This window comes from Erpetoichthys calabaricus, chromosome 7 (genome assembly GCF_900747795.2).
Source record: "Erpetoichthys calabaricus chromosome 7, fErpCal1.3, whole genome shotgun sequence".
Classification (NCBI taxonomy): Eukaryota; Metazoa; Chordata; class Cladistia; order Polypteriformes; family Polypteridae; genus Erpetoichthys; species Erpetoichthys calabaricus.
Genome location: NC_041400.2, coordinates 32,867,820 through 32,879,709, shown reverse-complemented (window position 1 = coordinate 32,879,709; position 11,890 = coordinate 32,867,820). Strand labels below are relative to the sequence as shown.

Sequence of the window (11,890 nt, the reverse complement as noted above, 5' to 3'; positions counted from 1 at the left end):
CAAGTGCTTTTACCAATGATAATTGCAAAGATGTTGCAAAGTTAATTATCTCAAGTGGAACATTTCTCAGCCCATTCTGCTATTGCAGTATTCTCATTACATCAGCTGTAATGTGACTTCGCTATTGAATGAACGTTGTTTTACTCAACATTTGTGCACTACTCCAAAAGCCTTCACTTCTCTTTAGACACCCTTATCACAATGTGTTTTTCAAACACAGTAATATATCTAGAGAGAAAACTATATTTCAAGTGTTATCATAACATGTGTTTTAAAACATCTGGTAAAATAAACTTCTTGAAATTATACGAGAAGATCATATCGAAAAGTTTAGAAATATTGTAGTTTTCTGTAAGTGAAGGTAAAATTGAGCAACCAATAAGGACGTTTTCATTTTGCCAAGTTATAAGAACACAAACCATTCGAAAATTCAGGAGAATTCAACAATCCAACTCCTACCTACATTTTCTGAATTTCATTGTGTTCTACATTACATTTTTTGCCAATTTTAAAATTGTTTACTTTTTCATAATCATTTCCTTGCATTGTACATCATCATAGTGTGCAGACTGCAAGCTGGTCCAAGGACATGCCATTATTTCGAATACCAAATGTCCGCTGCAAACAAAGGTGGGTGTGTGTGTAAGTAAGATGGACTTGTTCTAACAAGAGTCGATTCCTGTTTATTTCTAAAACGGTCAGCCTCTGCACCCAAAATCTGAGACCAAAAAAGCAAGCACAGAGCCTAAACCTGAACTACAAAGAAAAGTGGATGTCAGTTTTATTTTTACTTTGTTAGTATATACAGAGTTAGTAGCTGCCATGTAATCCACCATGCACCGGCACTGTGCTCTACATGTAGGTCTGTCTTTATATAAATACACTACCGTGGCTGTCCGTTTGTCTGTCCAGGATTTTAAATCACCTGTAGCTCGCAAACTGTTTGACCTATTCACCTGAAACGTGGTACACATATACTACGTGACATCTACTATCTGTTTTCGGGGTGATGATTGACCTTCAAGGTTATTCCTCTTTTTATTTTATTCTATTGTGAAATCAACTCTCGGCAGTAGGGCGGCCATGTGGCACCCTATGACATTCTCATCCCTACCACCTTCGCCGTCACTTCTCCTACCTCTTCATATCTTAAATCATTCTTGAAGCAGATTGAAGACTTGAGTGCCATCTTAAGTGTAAAATTAAAGAAAGCGTACTAAGTAATTGCAACACAAACACTGACTTAATCAGTATTAACGTGAAAAGATGCCGACGAAAGAAGAGAAGAAGCGGGCTGCTAGGGTGGAGAAAAGAAGAGCTGCTCAGGAAGCAGCAAGTGCATCAACCTCTGAGCAAATGACTGCTAATTGTACAGAGAAAGAGGATGAAAACTAGGAATGCTCAAGTCAAATGAATTCACTGCACGTTATTGTGCAGTGTGCCGTTACTGGTTTATTGGTATTTCTTTATCAGTAAGGTGATGCACCGTGTTACCCATCATGGATGCAATAAGCCTCGAAAGCTTGCATGTCATAATCTGTTCAGTTAACCAACAAAAGATGTCATTTTGCCTTACTTCTCATTATTTCTTTTATCAGAATGATTTCCTCTTTCCATCCTTGCATCCCAGCTGTTTAATTATCTCTTTTACTCTTCCTGTATGGTAGGCTCATTAGGCTCTACCCCTTTAACACAAAAGTGAGACAAAAATGAACAAAATGAGAAATAACAATGTAAGATGTCACTACAGCTGTTGTTTCATAATACATGGAAACAAAGTTTGATGTTAGTTTTAGAAATATTTTGATAAAAATACAGAACAGTGAGAAATTAACATGAATTAACACACACTTTAAACTTTGTAAAAACAGAACTAGAAACTTGCAAGTAAATGTGACTAAGGGCTTATTTAATGTTAACAATCTGAATCTTCACTGCATGTATATGAATAAATAATCCAGCATATCACTGTTTTATCTAGTACAATTCACACAAAATGTTATAAAAATCAACTGCAAAAATATTATATAAATCATTATGAATAGGGTACTAGATTAACAAATTAAGGTCAGTATTATTGTCAGTTTTAATCTGCACAGCAACATTCACACAGGAAAATGTTAAAAAAAAATATAATTATTATAAATCAAGAGAATATTATATGAATGTGTTTTTGTACTCACTTATTGTAATGCAGGTTATTATGAAGCCAGAGCATATCCCAAGTTGTGCGCCAACACTGAGTGAGACACTAGTCCTTCACAACGCACACTCTTAGACTCATCTTCGCCATTTTAGAGTCAGCAATAAACCGAACCCCGCACATCTTTAGTTAAGGGATGAAAATGGAGACAACTCAAGTAGAAATCCAGAGAATGTGCCAGCTCTGCATAGAAAGGGCTAGGATTTGAACTCTATGAGGCAGCAGCACTAACCTCTATGCCCCCGTGAGATATAATAAGTTTAGTGTTCAGCATCATGTTATGGTGTCTTCAATAATGATCATTATTTCAAACTGCTGTACATAGTAAACATGCGTTATTGAGAGTCTTTTGTAAAGCTCATTATCAAAGGTACCAGATAATACTTAATTAAATTTATATTCTCGCTACTCAAAGCACATAGACAGAGGGGAACCACTTCAACCACCACCAGTGTGTAGCACCCACCTGAATGATGCAATGGCTGTCATTATTGTGCCAATACACTCACCGCACACTAGCTATAAGGTAGTGGCAGGGTGAGAGAGATAGTCAGTTAGAGACAGGGGATGATTAGGGGGCCAGAATGACCAGGCCGTGATGGATAAATTAGCCAGGACTTTGGGATAAACCCTACTCTTTACGAAAAATGCCCCTGGGATCTTTAATGACTATAGAGAATTGCAACCTCGATTTTAGGTCTCATATGGTGGCCATATTTACAGAACAGTGTCCCCGTCACTGCACTGGGGTTTGGGCATCCACACACAGCCCGCAGGGTAAATGCCCCTGCTGACCTCATCAACACATCTTCCTGTAGCATCCAAAGCTTTTCCTAAATGATCTCCTATCCAAGTACTGGCTGGGCCTAAACATGCTTAGCTTCAGGTGGTTGACCTGATCACTAAGAAAGAGCTGCAAAGCAAAATGAATACTATTTTAAGTAATCCCTTTTATTAATAATAATAAAAAAACAGATTCAAAAGTGGTAATTCACAGTGATCTCTGCCAAAACATTTTCCAGAGGCAATTAAGAAAAATGTTATAATATGCTTATATTGTAGTAAAATCAAAAACCATTACGCAAAAAATAAATAGCAAAATTAGAATTCATTAATTATTCTACAGGGTACATGCCACATTTCGAAACTATCATGAAGTATTCTGCAAATGAATGCTTCTAAACAGAAATACATTCACAGCAGACAAATAATGAATTCCCTACTACCTTTGCATGGAAGTGATTGGCAGAGGGATGTAAACAATAATTAGTGCCGAACACAGATCAAGTAGATGTCATTATATAAAAAGTGAAATTCAGTCATCACTTTTACAAAATGTGCCAAAGCCTTAGTCATTTAAAGAATAAGTTTGGTATTTTTCAAGTTGAAGTAATTTCTTCATAATCATAGTATAAACTAATTTGTCACATGAAAGTGCAATCTAAAGTGGAGCATATTTTATAAATTTGAATGAATAATTAGCTGGCTTATGTTTTATAAAGGAGCTACTAGGACCTGGGGATCCCAATAAGCATTTAAACTTACTGAATATATCCATTTTTCAAGCCAAAATTGTTATGAAGTTTTGAGATTGCACACATATTGCAAAACAGCATAACCACGTTGATTTACACAAAAAAAGCAAATAGAAAAACATTTTTTAAGATTCACTGTGCTTCACTCCTCTGGTCATCTTCCTCTGCAGCATCCTTTCAGATCCCAGGGGTGTGGATTCACCTCAGAAAGCACAGTTATTAGCAACATTGAATGTTGATGCTTAGGTAAGAATTGCTGTCTCTGTTCTGCAGACAGCTAGAGAATAATAACCGAAAATTATTTACTTAACTTAACTTAACAATTTCTCACTTTCATTCACTTTGCAGAAGCCTAATTTGTTATTTCGCAAAGATATTGCCACTTCTGAGGTCTAGCAAGAGAAAGATTGAGCATTCGTGTAGCATGCAATTAAGTGACAAGAACTTAACCTAAATCATAGGCATACATTTAGTTTTAATCAGGCTCAGTTTAGTAAGTTCAGTACAGGTGCTTTAGCATAGGCAGAGTGGTACTGCAGAGCTGTCATTCCTGCCTCTAAGCACCAGCTTCTGCAAGGAGTTTGCATATTCTCCCTCTGTATTTATGGTATCCATGAGGGTCAGTGAGCTTACTCACTCAAAAATGCTTGTCCTCATCTTCATGTGTTAAAAAAGGTGATAACTGGTTTGCGGTGGTCCAATCTGTTTCATCGTGGTTGGGCTCTATCAAACACTCTGCCTTTTTCATTTTCTAAGTATATTTCTTATTGTGTGTGTACACAGCACATCACTGAAAGTGCGACGTGAAGGTGGCTTGACTCTTAAATATATAAGGTTTGTATTAAAAATACAGTGCAGTGTAATCCATTCAGGTCAGACTTATTGTTATGTGAAGTACAATGAAACTCTTGCACGCGCTCTTCACCACGACACTGCCACTTGACGTGAATCTTGCTCTGTAGGCTATGTAAAATAACAACATAGAATGTAATGAACAAATAGTAGGTACCATTTGAGGATTTATAAAGTACAAAAGCAGGTCATGTTTTTACTTGATTATTAAAATATTCTTCACTTTAGAACACAATTTCAAGTGTCAAATATATACCATGATTGTGAAGAAATAACTTTGACTTGAAAAATAATTAATCTGTTAATGCTATTCTTTGTTAGATTCTAACCTTTCCAGGGTATTTTTGTGAAATGTGTTACCTGTTTATTTTTCTCGTTTTGGAGCAGTGCTATGGAGCAAGAGCAGTGGAGTGTGAAGCTATGTACTGGATTGCCATTTTGTGGTGCTGTTGTTTAGACATGTGGCCTACGCGGACATGCAATGATATGTGACAAACGTGATGGTATAAAATGAGTTGTCAAAGGATAAGATCCTCTAAGACTGAGGATATAGACAAGACAAGTTTGATTATGATTTACGACTGTGTTTGGTTATAAATTCTTACAGTTTTCAATTAAGACTATATGTCTCGGTTAGTGAATTGGTTTTGGAAATACAGTTTTCATATTCGCTTTGTTTGAACACTTCTGTTCATCTACTGTTTCTTCCTTAATTTAGACTGTACAGTCTCTTAGTGCTGGCAAAACATATACAGTATACAATGAATTCAAAATCACCTTAGTACTAAAAACAAAAGAAAACAAAATTAGGAACAAAGAACAAACATCCAAAAACCAAATAGCAATAAACACAAGCAAAATTTTTATGAGTATAAGTATTTGCTCCTAAGATAAACCAAACTGGAACTCCCTCTGTCTGCTCCTAATGCCTCTCATGCCTGAGACTTCAGTTGTTTATAAAGGTCCAGGCTTCCAAGAAAGCTTCTCTGCCACCTGCTTTATTAAAGGGGCAGCTCAATTCCATATGTTAGCTTCCTGGACTATGGGCAGGTGTTCTTGCCTACTGCTTGTGTTGTCTGCATACTAGCCTTAAAGATGCTCCCAGTATGCATCCACCTAGGGTCACTTTTACGTTGATGCCCCTGTCTATGCCTCACTGGGGCACAACTGCACATAAACAGGGCACAGTGTTCCTAGTGGACCCTTAGTTTTCCACACAGACATGTGCAGAACCTAAAGTACTGCCAGTATGGCTCTCCCTCTTTCTCCTAGAGCTTGGATGCGTGACCTGGTTGTGTTCTGTGCCAACATTTTTGCCAGCCCCCTCATATGGTGTTACGTAACAGAGTAAAAACTGATTAATTGATGCCTTGGGAATCTTAGAGTTAATTATTTTTTTTTATTTTTTTATAGAACAGCTAATTTAGAGAGTGGATTAATATAAGATAATTACTTGAAACCTTTTCAGAGAGATAGGCACATTGTAAATTGCATCAGAGTAGAATTAAATCCTCAGCAGCAACAATTGCTATTTTCCTAAATGGACACTCAGAACATTTTATAAACCTTAAGAGAAGTACTAATTTATTATTAAAATCAACTAAGCAGATCTCCAATATGGACAAAGGGAGTTAGTTCACCATCTACAATTGAAAATCATCCAAAAATGAAAATTGGTTGCTAGCCTCTTTGACAAGAGTAGATATTAATTTAAAGGAAACAACAGTCACCACTCCAGTGCATAAAAAAATTAAAAGAACACTTAATCATCACCCTCTAACACCAAGTCAGTTAAGCTTCAGGGATATCAATCTGTCCAGTTAGGGAGCATAAGAGATTGTGAATCAACTTCACCTGCTTTGATGGGAATGAAAGTGACAACAGGTGCACTGGAGAGGCAACAGCAAGACACCCCCAAAAAGGGAATGGTTTTGCAGGTGGTGGTCACAGACAATTGCTTTCTCCTTTTCCTTCTTGACAAATTCTCTTGTAGTTTTGTGTTTTGCAGGTGGTACCTGCTGCCAATTCAGATTGCAAAGGTAGTCCACCTTCTTTCATGATGGCACATCCATACATGTCTTCACAAGAAGGTTTGCTTTGTCTCCCAGCACTGTCTCAAGAGCATGAAAGAGATAGTAGGAAATGGGCCACAACTCTTTTCAAGCTACATGCTTCCATTAGGTCAGATTATCTCAAGGCAAAATGTGAGCTACCACAGCTATGCTGATAACACACAACTGTATTTATCAATAGCGTCTGATGACCCAGACTCTCTTGCCTCACTGACACAATGTCTTATTTGTGTTTCTGAATGGATGAGTAGTAATTTTCTCAAACTAAATAAGGATAAATCAGAAATCTTAGTGATTGCTAAAAATGGATAGTGAGGGTATTAGAAATAAACTTGACCCATTAGGCTTGAAAGTAAAGACAGAGGTAAAGAATTTAGGGGTAATTATTGACTATGACCTAAATTTTAAATCACATATTAATCAGGTTACTAGGACAGCATTTTTTTCACTTACGAAATATAGAAAAAATTAGACCACTTATAACTTTGCAAGATGCTGAAAAATTAGTTCACACTTTTGTTTTCAGTCGGCTAGATTGCTGTAACGCACTCCTCTCAGGATTACCCAAAAAAGACATCAATCGATTGCAACTCATGCAGCTGCCAGAATCTTAACTAGGAAAAGAAAATCTGAGCACATCTCTCCAGTTTTGATGTGGCTACATTGGTTACCCGTGTCATTTAGAATTGACTTTAAAATACTGCTTATGGTTTATAAGGCTTTAAATAATCTCACTCCATCCTATATCTCTGAATGCCTATCACCTTACACCCCAAATCGTAACCTTAGATCTTCAAATGAGTGTCTGCTTATAATCAAGAGCTAAACTTAAAAGAAGTGGTGAGGCAATCTTCTGCTGTTATGCACCTAAAATCTGGAATAGTTTACCGATAGAAATTCGCCAGGCTAATACGGTGGAACACTTTAAAACACTGCTAAAAACCCATTACTTTACTGCGCCTTTCTCGTAGCTTCATTTTTAGTGTAACTCTGATATTCTGCATATGCATTTATCTTTTTTTCTTTTCATGGCTCCAAAATCAGTACCCCTACTTTCTCTGCTGTTCTCTTTCCAGTTTTCTGTGATAGCGATCTGTGCCACCACCTCCTGAGCAAAGCACTATGCAGTCCCTACATTGATGGATTAAAGGCCAGAGGTCAACATGACCATCATCGTTAAATTCTTCCACGTGAAGCCTTAAAACCATGAGGACTGATTGAGGTCATTGATGTTAGGTAGAATGCCTAGAGGAGGCTGGGTGGTCTCATGGCCTTTGAACCCCTGCAGATTTTGTTTTTTTTTCTCCAGTTGTCTCAAGTTTATTTTTTGTTTTTTCTGTCCTCCCTGGCCATAGGACCTTACTTTATTCTTTGTTGATTAGTATTGCCAAATTTATATATTTTTTTCTTTTTTTTATTTCGTCATCTTGTAAAGCACATTGAGCTACATCATTTGTATGAAAACATGCTATAGAAATAAATGTTGTTGTTGTTGTTGTACATGGGCATCACCCCAGCAGCAGGACCAGAATCTGCTTCTTTGTGAGAGGAGGAAAAGGTGGAGCATTGCCAGAGGCCTATAGAATGACTTCCAGCTGGCTACTGGTTGCCATACCTGTATTTCTAACCAAACTGTCAGAAACAGACTTCAAGAGGGTGGCATGAGGGCCCAATGTCCACTAGTGAGACCAGTGCTCACAGTCCGTCACTATGCAGCTTGACTGGCATTCACCAGAGAACACATAATTGGCAGCTCCACAATTGGTGGCCCATTCTCTTCACAGATGACAGCAGGTTCACACTGAGACCTGAAAGGGTGAAAGAGTCTGGAGATGCCGTGGTGAATGTTATGCAGCCTCCAACATCATCCAGCATGACCGGTTTGGTGGTGGGTCAGTGATGGTCTGTTTAGGTATATCTTTGGAAGGTTGCACAGACCTGTACAAGCTAGACAATGGCCTTGGGTTCCTCCTGGTGCAGGACAATGACCGACCTAATGTGGCCAGAGTGTGTAGGCAGTTCCTGGATGGTATTGATGCCATTTACTGGCCCACACACCCCCCAGTTCTCCTCATTTAATGACCCGTCTCCTGGTATCTACTCCATGCTCCTGAGATTGTGCTGGGAGACACAATAAACCTTCTTGCTAAGGCATATATGCATCATGAAAGAAGCTGGTCTACCTCTGCAACCTGAATCGGGTGCTGGTATCGCATCATGCTACCAGTAGTGACAAGGACACTAGCAAAACACAAAACTGGAGAACAATCAGTCAGGAAGGATAAGGAGAGAGCAATTGTCTGTGGTCACCATTCCCTTTTTGGGGGATGTCTTGCTGTTGCCTTTCTAGTGTACTTGTTGTCACTTTCATTTGGACCAAAGCAGGTGAAGTTGATTCACAATCTCTTATGCTTCCTAACTGAACAGATCGATATCCCTAAAGCTTAACTGACTTGGTGTTAGACTGGGATGATTAAGTGTTCTCTTGATTTTTTGAGCAGTATATATAAATGTGTATAACACAGAGAAAGGGAGGTAATTTTGACTGGACTTTTGCATTCTGAAATTTTATTCTTTCTTCTTATAAATTGGTCTCTGAAGTATTGGCACTTTAGAAACAAGTAGACTTTGAACATAGTGTTAATGCATCATTTTATTTCTTCTTACAGCCCAGAGTGTTGCGCCTTCTGCATTAAGTGCAAAGCTATTAAAGTCTGATTGATGCTTTCTATAACAAAGTGTCACATTGCGTAAAAGCTTCCCTATAAAGTGTTCAGAGGCTGATGACAATAACAGCAATTACTAGTAGGCACTAAAAATGTATTTATAAGCGTAACATCTCTAAAAAGAAGTTTGCATTTTAATGCAGGTTACCTTTTTTTCATGTTCATGTTAGTTGTAATTCATAAACCCTATGACCTTTTCACAAATCTACTTTGTCAACCTGCTCTGTTCATTGTAGGTTTATGAGTAGCCAGATTCTATCCTGAGAGCATTAGCAACAAGACAGAAACCAGACCTTTTACCATTTAAATAAAATGTAAATAACTGATCGTCTTTCTATCCAGAACTTAGAATTATATCTCTGCCTGGGCTCGTGCTATACCCAATGCACTGACTGTACGTGAATGGTATGCCAGCTGTCATCCTAGGGTGCAATACAACAAAGTCAATGTAGAGTTGCCAATCAACCTAACATGCACATATGTGGGATATGAGAAAAAAAATAACAGAAAGGATATGTAGACACTAATAAAGGGCTTGGGCCAACTTGACGTACACTCACAAAAGGCTTGGAGTCAAATTTATGTTCTTATACCTATGAGGCAGCAGTGATAACAGCATGGTAACATGCCTTGATATGGTTATTTAATTGTCTAGTTCAGGGGTTCTTAAACATTTTAATCTTAGGACCCAAATATGAAAATTGGTGCCACACTGGCACCCAAAAAGAGGATCATTACCAGAGTGACAGCAGAACCACATCAAGACAAATAAAAGTGGTCATATAATACAAATGTTAAAGTTTTTTGTTTCCATTCAAGAGTATCTGTCACATGAATGTTACCAAAATTGTGAAGAAAACATCTTATACAGTATATATATATATAAGCGTCTACGCGTGGAAGTGTGTGTGTCTGTCTGTCCGGCCGAGGAAACAGAAACTTACTTAGCCGCTAATACAGAAGTGAGGCGAGCACATCGGCAAAACAAAACCTCCTAGGAGAGAGATGCCCAGAGTAGTTCCTTTCAATTACCTGACATCTCTACATTTTAATTTTTTTCTGACGATATCAATAGTTTCTAGGACCCTGTGCATTTACACAGCTAGTTATTAATAAAGCAATATTTCATTTAAAACAAGTAATAGATTTCTTCTTATTACTGCCAGCATAAATGATGAGTGTAAGATTTGGTAAAGTTAAGATAAATAAATTCTTCCTAAAGTGTGTGGTGCGATGATCTGGTTATTTTTGAAGGGACAGCAGGAATGGTCACTTAAGTTTGTCACTTGACTCAGGAGAAGGAATAAAGGAGTAAAAAAACGAGGCAATGACATTTATCATGTCTTAAATAACATCATTTAAAAAAATATTTTCAGATAAGCTAAACTATTAACAATAAAGTGACTGCAAAAGGAAGGACTCTGAATGAGTTCCTAAATTGTTCAGTATATCCCTGTTTTTATTTAACAATTCAATAAGGAAAGTTGGGACTTTCATGCTTGCGAACTATTTATAACAAGTTTATAACAATTTAGACGCATAACCCCCCACAAATATGGAGACATTACTGTATAATATGGGAAGGCAATGTGCCAGTGTTAACACTGCCACCTCATGCATCCAGCGACTTGAGTTCAAATCCTGTGCCCAGTTTTTGTGATGGTATGCTTGTCTAAATCAGCTCTTCTATGAGCTTGCAAGTTTCCCCCCCAGCTCCTCAAAGCTGCATATTATATGCTAACTGACAATTCTAAATTGGACCAGAGGATGTGTGATGCTTGGACCTCCATTAGGACAGGAGAGAAACTCATAAATGCATTCCACACTTCCAGAAAGCAAAATATACATTTATCTATTAAACCCTTGCTCATCTGAAATTCATCAGCCCTACATTATGTGTCAGCAATTTACAAATTCAGTTTTGATTACAGCAAGTTAGCATGGTTTCAAAGTCATATACGGGAGAAAGAAACATCCACGAGTCTCACATTTTCTCAAAAATAGAAAGCTTTCGCAATTAACCGTATACAGGACAGAAAAGAAACTTCCTCACAGAGAAACGAAGAGCTGAGCATATCTAATGGCCAAAGTCATTCTTAATAAATCAAGTTCACTTTTGAGAATCAGTTCACCTACTCTCACAGCTGCAAGAAGCTACAGCATGCAGGGTCATGTTAAGTTCACAGCACAGTTAAATAAATGTTTAGTCCCTTCATTCGATGTGACTTAAATACTGGGCAGAAAAACCACAGCAGTCCAAGGCAATGTCAAATGACACAGAAAACGTTCACATTTTCATAATGACACCCAACATTTTGTCCACAATAACAGAGGCTTTCCTCTCCCAATGAAAAAGGAGAAGTGAGAAAACAATGGCTTGTGCCGGTGCATTGACTGCCAGAAAGCAGGAACACTATTTCAGCACATGACCTGTTTGTGCAGGTATTCATGTGCCAATTAATATTGCTTTTTACTAATTTAATCTTCACACAAATCATCAAA

General features: G+C 37.7%; 1 long non-coding RNA gene across 1 annotated transcript; it reads right to left on the bottom strand.

The window, feature by feature from the left end:
* Positions 1–1,926: 1,926 nt before the first annotated feature.
* Positions 1,927–3,107, bottom strand: LOC127528791 (uncharacterized). The gene is made up of 2 exons (XR_007935406.1): positions 2,890–3,107; positions 1,927–2,560 (listed from the first exon to the last, which is right to left on the bottom strand). It is a non-coding gene; the product is annotated as an uncharacterized LOC127528791 (long non-coding RNA).
* Between the last annotated feature and the right edge of the window lie 8,783 nt (positions 3,108–11,890).